General features: G+C 34.0%; 1 pseudogene; it reads left to right on the top strand.

Annotated features, from left to right (window-relative positions):
* The first annotated feature begins 6,799 nt into the window (after positions 1–6,799).
* Positions 6,800–7,749, top strand: LOC103159573 (annotated as a pseudogene).
* Positions 7,750–17,370: the final 9,621 nt, after the last annotated feature.

Genomic DNA, 17,370 nt, shown 5'->3' with positions numbered 1-17,370 from the left:
TAAATCCCTTTCTTTTCTGCAAAGATGGAAATGGCATCACACAAACTAAAGAGAAGGCTTTTTAAGGGTGGTGGGAAATGCACTCATATTTTCCATGGTTTTAAAACATGAAAAGTAGGAAACAAAGTTTATCCTTAGAAAACCTCAATATTATTTGGGTTTCTAAGGATAACATTAAGGTATCCAGGTAGTCTAGCTAAAAAAAATGAGATAATTTCGGCTATAAGTGTATATATACACGTAAGTACACAAGCATCATTTTAAAGGTATGTACTGCTCAGATTTTTGGGTATTTCTTCTCTTTTTCTCAGGCTCTGCCATTTATTCTCTCTCTCTCTCTCTCTCTCTCTCTCTCTCTCTCTCTCTCTCTCTCTCTCTGTGTGTGTGTGTGTGTGTGTGTGTGTGTTTGTGTACCTGGATATTCAGTCTTGTTATAGTTTCCCTCAGAAGACCCATGACGCATGGCTTGTCTATGTTTAGGGTTAACTGGTACATAGGCAGTATATGCCTTAGAAATTCTGAGGTATGAGTTATAAAGTGATGACATTCCCTACATCACTGTTTCATCATTTTAAACAACCTTCCTGTAGCAAAATAATATTAGAGTGACTTTCTGAACATGAATTTGTGTATATTTAGTATATATACAATTATATTTTTTTCTGACTATCCACATTAAATGAAGCACTTCTCATGGTCAGCTAATTCTGCATTGATATAATTACTAAAACAAAACTAAATTGTGGGACAGACATGATGAAAAGGGAATTAATGTTTGAAGACTTACTCAACAGAAGTTGGATTCTTTATAAATGTTACTTATTTAATCATCAAAACAAGCTAATAAATGATTTTTTGTTTTGATTTTTAGATAAAATATAATTTAAATGACTTTAGATGTATGGATAATTAGAAAAATAAAGTGTTTTAAAATGACCACCTTTTTTTTTCTTATTGTGTATCACAAAACACTAAGACTGTATAAGAGCTAGGTCAAGATCAAGAAAGCATTACTAAGTTATTGATAAGCCTCTGTATTTAAAACAAGGTGTTTGTCTGAAGATTTGATTTTCAAGTTAAAAAGTAGCTCTGCCTTTTAGAGATTTTTTTTAGAACTGAATATACTAAATGTGATAACTTTAGAGGAATCCTTCAGAAAATCATAAAAGTTATATATCCTGTGTTCACGCTAACAATAGAATGAACTTCATGCTGCAGTTTAGGCACACTGGCTAGATTCAGAGACTTGTCTCAGTTACACTGGGTTTCAATTGGTCAGTCAGAAACCCCAAAGAGCTAATGAAACTAAATCCATTCCAGGGTCACCCTACACTAGAATTCAGAAACCACCTAAGCAGTGGCCCAGAAAACTGTGTCCTCTTTGTTATAAGAACCAAAGACTATGTGAAGATTAACTCTTTCATTTTAATATAAAACCAATGATAGCAGAAGTCTGTAAATTGTGGAAGGGAACATACACAGAAACATCAAATTACTAATTTTTAGTTCAATTCAATGAATATTGAATTGAAAGCTGCACAAAATGTAGGCAATGTTTTTATGTTGAATAAATAAACAAATTATACAATTTTACAAGTATATATTACTTAAATTCTCAGAGTGGAGCGACTACCAGGAAGTCTAATGAACAATGGGAGAAAGTCTATCATGAGCTTAGTCAGTATTTTCTGTAAAATTACCTTTCTCCAAATGGTGTCATTTCATTTGCTTTATATTGAAGAAGTTGTGTAAAAAGAAAACAGGTTTCTAAACTTTGCATTTTGTGTACTAAAGATCATATATAGTAATAATCACCAATAAAACAAATTACTTTTTATGGGAAAGTAAACTACGCTCTCCCCCAAATGCTCATTTTCTTATAGTAAAAAAATGTTTTTAAGTACAAAAAATGTGAACTAAATTTATACTAATTAATTAGTGTAATTAATAATCCAGGTAATTTTTTCCCAAATTTTATGAAATCAAAGCATAAAAAAATATGAAGTAGAGCTAACTAAAAAATGAAAAGTAGACAAAACTTTTAGGTTCCTTTGAGATTTCAGTAGAGACTTGAAGAATTCCTACTGAAAAGTTGTTAATTGGTTGCTCAGAGTATATGGTATGGTTCTACTTACTGATATTAATATAAGGTAAGAAATGGCTATATCATCCTAAAGAGAAGATGACAAAGACAGGGTCTTTTCTGAGTAGGTATGACTACAGGATTACACAAAACCAACAGTACTTACCAAGAACTACAGGTGCTAAAACCATCATGAGGATGAATAGCTGTGGTGGCCACATGGCTGTGTTCTCAGGTGAGAATGCCTCCAGAATGAGTGTTCTGAAGTGAAACTAAATAAGTCTATTTCCGGTTCCTCTTCCGTATTCCAATTTCAATGATTAAAAACAAACACAACAAGAGAAAGAAAAAATCCTCGAAAATAAACACTGAGAGTCCACGTCAGATACCTGCAAAACAGAAAAATAAAATAAGGAAAAGAAAGAAAAGGGCAGGTTATCCAATGAAGACTTTTGTAGGTTAGTTTATTGAATAATTCTTGTATTCTGTGCCTAAAACATGTTTCCCTCTTTCTTCATTTTAGTGAGCAGAGATACCAAACAGAAAATGAAAAAGCAATCTGAGAGACATTTTTAATGCAGTTATTACCAGTTTACATCCTAGCCTCAAGCACTTGTGAAATAATTCTGGCTCTATTGGACAAATTAATTTAAATATTCTAATGCTAAAATTTAAATGGAGACTTACAGATGGGGGTTTGATTTAGTTAAACATTTTCCTCAAATAAAATGTTTACTTAGCATTAGAATAAATATTTCCACTTAACAACATTTGTGTGAATAACTTAAAAGTAAGAGTTTTGAAACTTATGGTATTCAAATATTAAATACACTGTTTTAAATAATTTCATATGATCATTGACAGGGTATTTATATGAGAAGATAGTCTTATACTCCATTGTCTAAAACTTCAATACTGAAATTTGAGTTGAAGTACTGCCTCAATCCCAATTTTGATGATTTGGTTTTGGTGATTTTTTTGTTGTTTTTGCTTTTGCTTTTTTTTTTTTTTTTTTTTTTAACATGGACTTATGTACCTCAGGCTGACCTCAAAATCACTATGTAGCTGAGGATGACCTGAAGACCTTGGTCCTCCTGCTTCCACCTTCTATGCTGGGATGACAGGAACCAATTTTTGTTTTGTTTTGAAATAAATAAATAGATAGGCAGGGAATTGGTGAAGCTCCACCTGATTACTTTACAGAGCCAGTTCACTGAATAGACAGCAACCAAACATCTTTTTTAGTAGTTGTTTCCTACAGCTTTAGACAACAGGAAATCCTGCCAGTGATGATCTCTTTGCATATGGGGCACTACAACTTTAAGCCACTCTGCCAAACTAGACCAATATGGTTGCCCCCTTTTAAAAGTTTGCCAAGATTTACATAAATGGTCAAAAGTAATGAGGAGAAATGATCTCAAATTTGATTGCTCTGTTTCCAGGGTCAGCACCCTTAAACCTGATCAAGCTAGTAGTAATTGTGTCTTTATTTCAAATTTCTTCAATTTTTTTCAGCCCTAAATGGGTAAAGTGAATTTTCAAAGTTTTCAGATATGGAATATAAAATAGTAAAACATTTAAAAGGTAATTTTCAAAGTAAAGATATTTATAGAGCAATGTATTCTAGGTTGGTTATTCATCATTAATATCCCAATTTATTTGAGCATTAGCATGACAGCAATAGGGGAAAATTCCACACCAGATTTAATGTCCTATGCTGGTTTCCCAGCTATACATCTGGGGTCCATGAGCTTCCCTTGGGTTTCACCAGCCTTGTCTTGACCCCTTTGCTCATCACTCCTCCCTCTGGGAACATAGTGAATAGGCACAGGTGGTGCTCTTAGTGTCTGCAGCTGAGGGCATATCCTGTCAGAACCCCAAGGAAAAGCCACTACAGATGTCTGATTACTAACAATTATAATTATCTTTAGAAGGTTAAATTGATCTTGGTATGCAAAACAGAAAAACAGAGAAAAGAAAAATTCCTTGGAAAAGCAGAGTCAGTCAGATATCTGCCAGAGTTAGTGTGGTGGGGCCTCATAGTGAATTTCAAGACTCACAACTGCATTTTAAAATACAGATTATTGGACCCCAAGAACAATGAGAAATATCACTGTTATGGAGAGTATTTTGTCAGAGTGGAATAACAAAAATAAATCAGATGGCGAAAAACAACCAAACAAAAGCTACGGTGGGTAAGATAGACAGGAAAAAACACAAAATTGGGAAGGTGGAGAGAAGTTAAAGGAAATGATGGCATTTTAACTAGTACTTATAGTTCTTTCATTCTTCTTTGTAAAGTCCCCATCAGCCCCAGGGAGATCACAAGATACCAAAAGTCATTGAATTTCCAAGTTCATTTTTATTTTATTTCCTTTCAATTGATTTTAATGTTAGACTTAATGTTAAAGTTATATGAAACATCCTCTGGGCAAAGAAATGTTGAAGTGTACAGTTTGAAATAACTAACAAAGAACATGATGGTCTGGTTGGTTAAGACAGATGCCAATTTCCACATAATTACATTTTAAATAATCACACTTATTTCTGTTAGGCAAAAAAATCATCTAGGATGTTAATGTGAATGAGAACTTTTCTTGAATAGAGGTTCAGATAGAATTATCTTTCTGACAGTGTTATGATATAATATTTATTAATATTAGAAATAAGTATGAATTTAATGAATAAGGCTATTGGGGGACTTTGGGGCAGTACATCTTTTATCCACAAAATAGACTGATGTTTTTTTCAGGATCACTTTTTGTGGAATTGCCCTTCAATTAACCTTTCTTAAAATCCCACCAGGCACTAGGATGGAGCTTATTTCCAAGAGAATGTGAATAAGATAAGATCTGCTATCATTGATATGTTTAATCAAAAACCAAAGCAACTGGTTTGAAACTAAACCTATACATATAACCTGTGCAAACATTATGGGAAATAATTCAATTATCAATAATCAGATAATTTAAAATCAAAAAGGATGGATGTCACATTATATTCACAATATACAAAATAAATCATTTGCTCTTTACAAATAAACTATGAGGTCAGGGAGGTCACTCAATGGTAACTTGTATGAGGTCAGAAAGTTCAAGTCTCAAATCATCAAATGAACTCATAGAATCTCAAAATTTTGTCAGAATTTTGGCAGACAATTATGAGGGAGATATAATTATTAAAAATCATAGAAAATTTATCAATTCCTTTGATATGTCATTCAGAGTATTATGTTTCCATGAGAAATACCAATCAAAAAGGGTGAGTAAGTTATAAGTAGGACATTCAGAATATAACACACAGCTGCTCCAAATGAATGAATTCATGTGAAACAGGAACATGGACAGAAATTTGTGGAGTTAAAAAGACAGAAGTTCTGTTAACATGAATTATTTTTTAAAGCCCTTCCCATGCTAGCACTGTTTTTCGAACACTCCACACACTAACGCACTGTTTTGAATGGCAAAAAGTATCGTTACTATTAAAATGATGCCATAGAAAGATGCATTTTATTCCTGCTAGTGAGGAAACTGAGGAATGGAGATGAGGGAATAGTTACTGAGGTCACACTGGTAAGAAAATAATTGTGCTTAGATTTGTGCCTCAACAGTCCCCAGGGTTTCATCAGTCCAGTTAAACACTGATTCAGCATCATCCCTAGGCAAGAGGATGGACCATTCGGCATGTTGTTATTATTTAACTTTCATGTTGGAATGTGATAAAGACATTGGAAACAACTAGACAAGGAAATAAGTAACATGCTGGTTTTTTTGTTTTTTGTTTTTTGGTTTTTTTTTTTTTTTTTTTGGTTTTTCAAGACAGGGTTTTTCTGTGTAGCTTTGGAGCCTATCCTGGCACACGCTCTAGAGACCAGGCTGGCCTCAAACTCATAGAGATCCGCTTGTCTCTGCCTCCCGAGTGCTGGGATTAAATGTGTGTGCCACTAATGCCTGGCAGTAATATGCTGTTTTGTAGAATCACATCACAATTGGAAAGCCTCAATAACTTGCCTGCTGAGCAGTCCCATCTGCCGTCAGACATGTATACAGTTCATTTATACAGATACCAATACCAAAGACCTGTGTCATTCATGCTTGCTCTGAGTGTGGAGCAAGAGCACTGATTTCACTAGTAGAGGAATCTAGAAACTAATCTTGGAAAGAAAGTGCCTTATAAATTAAAAATAACAAAAAAATGAAAGGATAATTTCCCCCCAAAAGTTTCGAAAGAACTTTAAAATGTATCAATATAAATTTAATTACCATGGCTTTAGGCTGTTATTAATCATCCTACAATGGGAACTAAAATTATTTCAAGTGTTATAGAAAATAAAGACATTATATTCAAAAGGGAGAGAGATAGTTTATGGTTAGGAAGGATTGGTCTTGCTCAAGGTTGAGTTTCACTTTTGTCAATTTTGTAACAAACTGCCTGATTAGTTCATGATTTGTAGTTAGGACATTATATGCAAACATAATTTGTACCATAAACACATCTTCGGAATTTGATATAAACCAACTTCCTTCCTGAGAACTTCTAAATGCTATTATCATCCACGCAACCACTATCAAAGTCAAGATTGGAAAAACGTTATCTTCTTTGCTAGAGACAAAGATCTTTGAGAGTCAAAACAGAAGTCTGCATGCATGAGTGGGAAGCAGCAGGCCTGCAACTTTGGCCTTCCTGGCTGACTGCTCCAATGCTGCATTTCCTGTCATGAACTGGTTCAGCACCCAGTTGATGGTTGCTGCCCCGTTGCTGCCGCTGAAAGCCCATAGCAATGAGAACCTCGACAAAATTGGTATGTCCCTGGATGGTATTACCAAACTGAATAGAAAGGAAGGAAAGAAGCAAAAATTTCCAAGACTAAATAGAAGACTTCAGCAAAGTGGTATTCAGCAATTCAGGATGAGAGTATGGTTAGGAATCCAACAGAATTCTGGTTTTGGTAAAAACTAGTGTGAGCCTTAGACAAAGAGTATTGCCTGGAAAGAGACGTCCTTATGGGGTTATCTCTGGCCTTGCGGCTAGGAAAGCAACTGGAATTTGAAAAGGAATTAGTCCTATAAATCGTCCACCTAAGTGACAAGAATATACAATGATATTTTCAAGAGTTAAAAAGGAAGACAAGCCTTCTGAGAAAAAAATGAAGTACTAAGGAAACCAGTTGCAGTTATCAAGAGACTTAACCAGTTAAACAGACAAAAATAACATTCCAGATAACTTTACCAGGAGTGGAAATTAACTAAGTCATCAGAAAGATATTCGTCAGGCAACTTTTCTTTTCAGAAAAGGCCTGAAGGTTCAGGCCCAGTTGAACACAGAACAACCGCTAGATGATATGGTAGCAAAGAGAACTCGTCAATGGCCTACTTCCACCACAAATGTAAGAATTTTGACTGTATCCATCGACAGCCCTGGAGCAGTACTGTGTCCAGTACCTCAGAAACCACTATTAGCTCGTACTGCTGTGCCCTCATTCTTGACAAAAAAAAGAGCAGTCTAAGGTTAAGAAAGTTCCTAAAGATGTCCCTCTACAGCTTCACATAAATAGTGTGGGAAAACAGACAGGGATGACTTTCAATGAATCATTTGGGATACTGAAAGAACAAAGAGCCACTCTCACATTCAACAAAGGAGGAAGCTGCTTTGTAACTGTGGGATAGATCCACAGCAAAGTAACTCTAAAGTGATGACTGTTTGAAAAGCTGGATTGCTTCAAGAGTTTGCCAGAGAAGTTTAAGAAACTTTACTTCAGAATATTCACAAGCGTAAACAACTTAATTTTTGAAGAAAATTTTAAATGTATAAATAATGCCCTGAAATAATAGCAGGGGTATATGCCTATCTGTTCTTAAAGATTTCATGGTTAGCCCCAACAAAGCAATTAATTCTTTATTGACTTTTTAGACTCCTTGTGAAGCAGAAGGAAGACAGAAAGATAGAATCATTATTTTTTGAGTGTGGTATTTAGGGTCTCATCACTTTTGTCCAGTTTGTAGAGTTTGCCATGGTTAATCTTAAACTTCAGAAATAAGAATACACCCCTGTGTTGTTGTCACTTATCATTAATGTGCTGAGGTAGTAAGTACATTTGCCTTTTTGTCATTAGTGATATTTTTTAAACTGTAAAATTTCAGTTTTGGCTTTTGAGATTTATGGAAGTACTTAGAACTTGGCTCATTTTTCAGTTATTGTTAGATCACCCTCCTCCCGAATTCTAAGAAAAAAAATAGTCAAAACAACAGGAATCATGTTAATCTACAGTATGGATTTTGTGAACTAAAAAAGAAAAAAAAACTATTTCTAAAACAATTTTCTTAAAGGCAGGTTCTAAGTAAGTGAAGTGAATTAAAGTCAGAATCTTAAAGATAAAAGGAAAAATAATAGAGAAATCAGGTCATATCATTGCATCCCAACTCTTCATAGGTAAGGAGACTACATCTACATACACTGTCTTTGAAGACATTCAAAACAAAGCAGAATAGAGGGGAAGGTGCAGCTCATGAGATTATTATATAACAGCTTCCCTGTGGTTGAGTTGCCATGTGTATTCAGTCTTACACCCCATCTTCATGAAAGCTATTTGAAGTTTAAACATTGATCTCACACTTTACAAACTTCCAATAAGCTGTTTTTCAAAAGATGTTATAGCATTAAGTTTATTGGAGTAGGACCCAAGCAGGTGAGAAAATACATGTAAGCAGGGAGCCCCTAGACAGGTCTCAATTAAACATTTTCCTTAATGGCCAATGATGGAATATCAATGCCTAAAATACCCACAGGGAGCCAGGAACCTTCACTGCCAACAGAGAGTTTCTAAGGTTGTACCCTATGATGCAATACTTCTGTTTCAATACCGAATGATTTAGAGTTTATTTAGTACATATCTATAGTCTTAATTCTAAAAAAAATAACAGCAAAGATTACCAGGCAACTGTTTGCCACCAAGCACATCAAAATGTTCTATACTAATCAATAATTAGAATTTATGGACAGCTAAATTACAAAACTGATCATTTTACAAAACATAGTGTTTAAGAGAGCTGCCTATTAATCTATGTTCCTCGGGTAATATAATAGTGAAAGTAAAGCATAAATTTATATATTTGATGCACATCAAATATATACAACAGTACAAAACATAAAAACTGTGAAAGTATATTCCTGCTTAGTTTTTTTTTTCACACATCATAATAATACAAATAATACATGAGGAAGTGATACTGAAGTTGCAGATTCCAGGATAAGGAATCCAGTAATATTCTATAAAATGTCCCCCTGGCTCTTACAGCAATAATTTAGATGCAGAATAGGAAAAAAAAATGTAAAATGTCTCCAAATGACACCATGTTTGTTCTGTTTTTCTTGCTTCTATCTGGGAAGAATCTGAACAGCAACTACATTAGAACAGATGCCAAAAGAACCAAGATCCAGGGACAATGTCATAGAAATTATAAGAAAGAAATGTATCACAAGACAAAATTTAAAAAGTGAGTGATGATTCCTAAAGTGGTAGTTCCCGCATGGAGAACAGCTCTATGTATTGGTTTGGATACATAACTAAACACATTAGAAAGATGTATTTAGTAAAGGTAAATACACAAGGCCAATATATATGCCTATAACTCACAAGTTTTATAATTAAACACATGATTGCATTAAATATAGTAATGAATATACATATATGTCCATATATAATATAAATGTATATATAACCACATAGAATGGCATAAAACCATTTATTAAAACATTCATATTTTGTCAAATAAACTCTGAAACCCAACTGATATACAAAAAAGCATGTACGAGTTTTTATAATCTAATGTCATCATTACTTAAAAGTGTACTTTCTTTGTCTCTAAGTGTATTTTATGTTAGCAAAATAAGCCAATTAGTGCCAAGCATTTGTCGTTTCATTCATAAATTTAGAGTGATTTCTGAAGAGACATACAAATGTTATTATAAGATTTATGTTATACATAGGTAAGCAATTAATGTAAGTATAGTACTTTGATTGAGAAAAAATGGTTTGGTTAATGGAAGGATGAGGAAGCAAAAGGATGAGGCATTCTTGTTAAGGATTGTAGGAAAGTACAAGAAGAGCTAAGCACAACGTAGAAATACATGTTTCATCTACAAGGCTTTATACCTTATACTTGATTAGTTATACTATCCAAAGAATACAAAACCTGGGAACTGAGGTAAACTCATCTCACTTAGTTGAGGGACAGTATGGTAATGGCTATTATCAGTTTCCCTCAGAATACAAGATGTGTTATATTGTTATCTCATGTTACATTTTTTTTCCGAGACAGGGTTTCTCTGTGTAGCTTTGGAGCCTATCCTGGCACTTTGCTCTTTCAATCAGGCTGCCCTTGAACTCACAGAGATCCACCTGTGCTGGATTCAACTCATCCAAGCACAAGTTCATTCTAAATAAAGATGTGCAAGTGAAATGAAGAAATGAAACTTGAAAAGCATCTGGAGAAAAGGGGCTGGCTAAAAAATTTTGACGAAGATTATAATTAAGAAAAACTCTACAGAAAACTCGTTCATAAAATTTTATGTTCTTAATTAAGACATTTCCTAAAAATGTTTAGTTGCTTTGAATTATTGAATGGTTTTGATCCTTGCAAATGGTTAGTTTTCTAACCTTTGGCAAGGCTTTATGAGTTATAGTTTAGGAAAATACAATGGTGTTTCTGTGAGTACATTGTTTCTTCGTTCAGATTTATCAGCAGATCAGTGACTCATAAGGGCAATTCAGGAGTGCCTAGTTTACAAAGTAACCCGAATTGCCATTCCATACAGAAAGATATATGCTGTCGTTGTTTATCGCTTGACTCCAGCTAGAAACAAAGCAAGGGAACACAGATTGACTGTGATGGAAAATCTATGAGACACAACCCAGCTGGCAGATTAATATAAGTAGGATAGCTGGATCTTTTAAGCTACTATTGAATGATCCACAAAATTTATTTTATGGGAATGACAGATTAAGAATCTTGGAAAATATAAAACTACTTTATGTTAGAATGTTTTTCCTTAGTATAGTGACTATTTATAGTGTGCTAATTTATAGCTTATGTCTTTTAAAATTAACATTTATAGTTTTTGGCTTTGGCTTTATTAAAATGTCTAACATTACAAAATGAGATATTAGTATATATAAAGAGATCCAAAGATACATTTTTCCTTTCATTTAGACATTGTTTTAATGACATTTTATAGTAAAATATTTCATGAATTATCACAAGATGGCTGCGTTCAGAAAGATAATATATTCTTGCTTTTAAAAAGAATGAGAACACTATATTTTAATGATATACATGCAGCTTGACAAGGTCTAATAATGAACATTAGACCCTGAACTTTTTCTTTTCAAAAACAAACACAGTAAAGAAAAATGAAAATTTTGTTGTATGACATGTAGGATGATTATTTTATATATAAAACTAAGTAGTGACATTTAAAATGGGATGCATTCTTTTTTATGATATTCCTTTACAATTATTGAAAATGGATATAGCAAAATAAGGGCATTTTATAGGGCCTTGGTAAGGAGTATTTACTTTTACCTAAAATCAAAATCTTTTTGAAACATAAACATCTCCATGCAATTTATTTATTTAATTTAATGACTTCTCAATATAATACCCTAAGTGTTCTTTTTTTCACAAGAATCAACAGTGTTTAGCCCACAAGAAAGTCATGTGTAGCTTGTGCTGGTTTCTGTTGGCATTTTAGAATCAGCCGACTTTGAGCTCTTTTTCTCTAGATTTTATTTTTTTTACATGTGAAGAGTCTAATAGAACATCTTACCAGTGCAGGCATCATTCATGTAATATCATACGGTCAAAGTATGATCACCTTTGTGTACTATTCTTAGCCTTAATTTTTAATGTTTCTCTATGTTCACTATGGAACCAGACTTAAAGTCAATAGTTAATTTTATTCAGGATGAAGAGATGCATGAAATGTTTCAGATATGTCCTGCCTTGGAATTAATTAGGTCATTGTATTAATTAAGGTATTGACAATTATACAATATGAGTCCACGGGATTTAGAATCCAATGAAGGTCATTATTTCAAGCATAAATTTACTAGAGGTGTCTTGGATATAGTTTAATTTCATGATTACATGGATCATTATTAATAATTAAAATTTTCTCATCTAATAAACTGGTATACTTCCCAGTCACTGTAATTAAAACTTACACAAAAATGGACTCAGTGGGTTGTATTTATACACTGTGTATAAGTCTGTGTGTAACAGCAATAACAAAAAAGGGGTATCAAGTTAGGATAAGGGGGTTATGGGAGGGGTCTGAAGAAGGATATTTTTTAATGTCTGGAAGAAAGAAGGGGGAAAGTAATATAAATATTCTTAATATAAATTAAGAATATATTTTAAAATATGAAATAAAACCTTTTGAACTTCACAAAACAAGAATTCTGGATTGTATTTGCATTTCTCCGATGACTTGTGACATCACATACCATCTTATATCCTTTAACCTGGGTGTTTTCTTCTGAAATACATGTTTACTTTATTTCTTGTTTGTTATTTTACCTTCAGCACAGTGACTACTCCTTCATCTATGTTATTTCAGCCAGCAAATGCAGTTAGTGGCATGCTTCTCTAGATGGGTCCTAGAGCTCAGGCTGTAGCCTATTGGGAATCCTGTTCCCACAGCCACCGACTCTGTTGATGCTGCTAAAAATAGCTTTAACCAAATCTCTATAGTTCTGTTTATAAATAAGACTCAAGATTCATTGGCTGCCCAATTAGTTAACCTTAACTTCTCCGCCAAAGCAGAAAAAGCTGCACTGCTCAAACCCCACCCTATCACTTCCTGCACCCTTCTATTTCCTGGATGCCCTATGATAGATACTCTATGATTATTTTCTGTCAACTAGTTGCTAAAGCAGCCTCCTGACCCAAGGTTAATTTTATTTAATTAATGCAAATGCAAACTTGGTGTTCCCAGTGTGACCAAATATCCCCCAACAATTGTTTGTTTATTAGTTTGATTTGTTTTTCTGAGACAGGGTACTCTGTGATTCAGGCTTTCTTAGAACTTGCTATGTAACCCAAGCTGGGCTTACATTTCTGGTTATCCTGTCTCTCTATCCCTAGCGGTGGAAGAACATACATATATCACCATGCCTATTTAATCAATTCACTTTGCTAGTAAATAACATGAGTTCCTTATATATTTAGACAAGAATTAATGGATAAATAAAATAAGACGTTTCAGAAGAACAGTTGGTGCTCTCTCAGAGTAACCATTTGGTTCCTGCCACCAGAGTCAAAGAACACCATATTGAATTCTCAAAATATTTCAAAGACTCAGAAGAAAACACAAAGATGAATCCAAAAAGAAAAGTGATTGGATACCAGGAGAACACGAGGTTTCCTCATGAGTACCATACCTGATTTAATGGAGAGGTCCCATTGAATTCTAAGGTGCTTTAAAATATACATTTTTTAGCTTATTAGACCAAAAGCATCCATTAGCTTCTTGGAGACATGACCTCTCCATTTCTAGATTTCTCTCTCTTTCTGTCTCTTCTGTTTCACTGTAATCCCATGAGAAAGCCAAGGTATACAGACATTATCACTATGATATGCTGATATCAATAGAGTCATACTTAACAAATAATATTCAACGTGACCTTGTGAACTTTAAAATTAAACAAAAGATCTAAAATTTCATGAAACAATGTAGCATTAATCCTTCTGGCCTAGAGTTATCCTCAATGGCCATAAAAATCACTCTGACATACATCAACATTTTACAGGCTATGGGAGACTGTTCCAAATGAAAGTGATTATTGTTTTATGTTCTATTCTCTGAGAAAATTTATAAGGAAATAAAAATGAAACATGTGACTTCAGACATTTTATGGAGAAATTAACTAAAATAGTTTAATATATGTAAAAAGTACAAAGTCCATATTTGGATAATTATACTCTGTCAGAGTAATAAAAACCCTAAAAATCTTCAAGCATTTTTTTATAAGAGATGTAATGTAATATATTAATCATTAGAAGGTAACTAGTTTTTCATCACTTCTTCAGTAGAAATATGTGAGTACATAATATGTCAGAATGACTTTTTTTTAACATAACAAACATAAAGAAGTTTTACAATATTAAGTCTGGATATAATCTCATCAACCCCAAGAAAAACTGGAAAACCCATTTTAACTTTGGACAGCATATTAAATTCCCTAACCCCTGTGAGGAGGAGATGGTCTGTACTCCACTTTAAGCCTCTGCCCCACCACCACACTTATAGGTGGGGCTAAATCAGTCCATGACTGAGAGCCTCTGAAGAAAAGTGCAACTAGAAAGCAATTTCTGCTACTTTGAGCTACACAGCACAGAGCTCATGTTTCTGATACCATGACAGTCTGGACTAAGAATAAGTTTATTGACCCTGAAATTTATTTTACAGGTTAACATCTTTATAACAGAAACAGTGTGTTATCGTTTGCATGGAGTCATGTTTGTTTATCTGTATTATTGATAATTTATAGTAAGTGCTACTGCCTTTGAAATATAAATATTACTGTATAATTGAAACTGAAACCACCAATGGAATGTATCTTGATGTAGCATTCACCTCTGAGATTGCAACATTCCATCTTGCAGGGAAGCTCCTTACCCCACAAGGAAAACAACTCAAAATAGCATCAGGAAGTCTCTCAAACTAATTAGATTCACTAGGCCTCCCCTCAAATAAAACAATAAAGGCTGCTGAATCTCTCAGACAAGCAATTCTGGAAAGAAAACTCTGAGACCAGAACATCTGCCTGGCAGAAGCAGAATCAGCTGAACTTCCTGGAGAAGAGGTTCTCACAAACTGAAGTACCTGGAAAGGACAATCTCCACCTTGCTGAGCTGCCTGCAGCGTACAGTGTACTACAAGTTACCATCTTTGTGAGCTTTCAGCATGTTGTAGTGGGCTTTGGTGATGCAGATGTATTTGAGAATTTTTTCTCCTGTAGATACCCCCCCAACTCACATTTATGTACTAACCACAATAAAACTTACTGGTTCACCAGATTGGACTTTGGTGGAATCGTACTTTGTACTTTGATCTCTCATGGGCTCCCTATCTTGTGGGAAATGTGTTGCATTTTCCCAGAAAAGTCTTGTCAGACAACAGTTGACCATTCAGCCAAATAAAAACTGAACCAGTAGTAGTCTGATATAACAAGAAGCCTTATTAATTACCTCTGATGCTGATGACATTTGGAATGGATGATCTTGATGTTGGCACAAACAATGGCTGCATAAAGTTTATTGGTAATGAAGTAAAAACTTTCTCAGAAACTAGGAATAGAGGGATTCCTAAAACTAGAATTAAGCTCAGCATGCTAGTATACACCTTCAATCCCATCACTCAGAAGGCAGAGGAAGGTGAATATGGGTCTGAGGCCAGTCTGGTTTCTATAGCAAGTTTCAAGCTAACCAAGACTACATAGTGGGACCCTGTTTCAAACAAATAAATAACAAAAAAGAATTGTTAGAACTCATCAGGACTATAATATTATATGATGCATTCTCAAGCTGGAAAGAAAAAGTGTTGGACTAATATATTATTGTATATTTCTACAAATCTTTTCACTGTTTCACCGAGTTCAATTGCTTTGTAGAAAGGATAGGGAAAGAGAATAAAATGTGGGATGAAATAAGTATAATAGAACCATTGGTCTTAAAAGGTATCAGTACACAAGAGTATCTGTTGCATGATTGATCATGGTAAGAAAGAAAAAATGACCTTAATTTAGAAGCACACTGGTCAGAAGGATCAATATATGTGGCTATTGTTCAACAAAAAGAGGATGCAACTAGAGGCATTTTATGACCCAAATCAAGGACAGCAAAAAACAAAACAAAACAAAACAAAAAAACCAAAAACTGACCCTGAGACAAGACAGACAGCACAATTGCCGGCCTTCCTGAGTTTGTTGAGAAGCTGATTTATCTTGTAGAATGAAGTCTAAATTTTTAAATGAGTTCAAGAGATCAGGTCTATGAGATTAAAGGAAATCGTCATTTTTCATCAGACCATGACCTGCAGATTTGCTTCAGAGTGACTGTGAGCACTCCTATAGTTTTCTACACTATATGCATATAATCTGTATACCTGTGCAGTTAATAGAATTTAGAAGTTTCATTTATCATTGATCTAAAAGTACCCAATGGAAACTTAAATATAGGAGATACTGCTAAGATTCTGAGGACACTGTAGAATCAGAACAGCTAACACAAGACCGGGGCAGAAATTTTGACAAAACAAGAAAAGTTAAGATACATGTTATAAATATTCATCAAGACTTGTGATTGGTAGTCATAATTTATCGTTCTTTCAAAACTCAGAGTGGCTTTGTTAGCCATTTGCAAATCTGACTGTAACATACACCCTGTCATTAGCACTCCTTTCTTATTACGTCAAGAAGGATGTAGTACCATGGGGACCAGTAGGGAGTGACTGAAAATGAATCATACATCTCTGTCAGACTTTGGGAGATGAACTCTTCATTCAAGTAGAGTGGAATATTTTCCTCATATCTGGGATTAGGTAACATAACAGTTGTGTTAATGAGACTTCAACTTATTCCATCCATGATAATATCTCATGAATCTAATAAATATTATTTTTACAGAGATTTAGGAAATCTATAAAAAGAGTGACAATAACATGATTATAGAACAAACAAACAATAAACAAAACAGGAAAATTCTTTATTAAGAACAGTCTTTAGGGGACCTGGGGAGATGGCTCAGCGGTTAACAGCACTGACTAATCTTCCAGAGGACCCGAGTTCAATTTCAAACACTCACATTGCAGCTCACAACTGTCTGTGACACTAGGGGACCCAGAACCATGGTAAAACACTAGTTGCACATAAGTTTTTTTTTTTAATTAAACTGTTTAGAATCATTAGAAACTCAAAGGAAAGTATTTCTTTCATTCTCCCTTTGTGCTTTATAACAGTTTGTTAGTCCAGCAGACAATCACATATAATGGATTGCTATGAGGAGCACACTTTTTTGGTAGATTAATCATTTTCAATTAAAAATGTAATCGTGGGATTGGGAAGTAGTGATTGAATATAATAGGGCAGTTATTGACATGAATTTAACCATAAACTCTAAAATCTTGCAGGAGAAAGTGATCTATCTTTGTAGGTGATACACTACATTTAAATAAGTAGATGAAATACAGTATTTGTCATGTGTAGTATATTTATGCATTAATAAAGA

The sequence above is a fragment of the Cricetulus griseus genome, assembly GCF_003668045.3.
Source record: "Cricetulus griseus strain 17A/GY chromosome 1 unlocalized genomic scaffold, alternate assembly CriGri-PICRH-1.0 chr1_1, whole genome shotgun sequence".
NCBI classification, from domain to species: domain Eukaryota; kingdom Metazoa; phylum Chordata; class Mammalia; order Rodentia; family Cricetidae; genus Cricetulus; species Cricetulus griseus.
The sequence above is the reverse complement of the archived record's forward strand: the minus strand, read 5'-3'. Positions and strand labels throughout refer to the sequence as shown.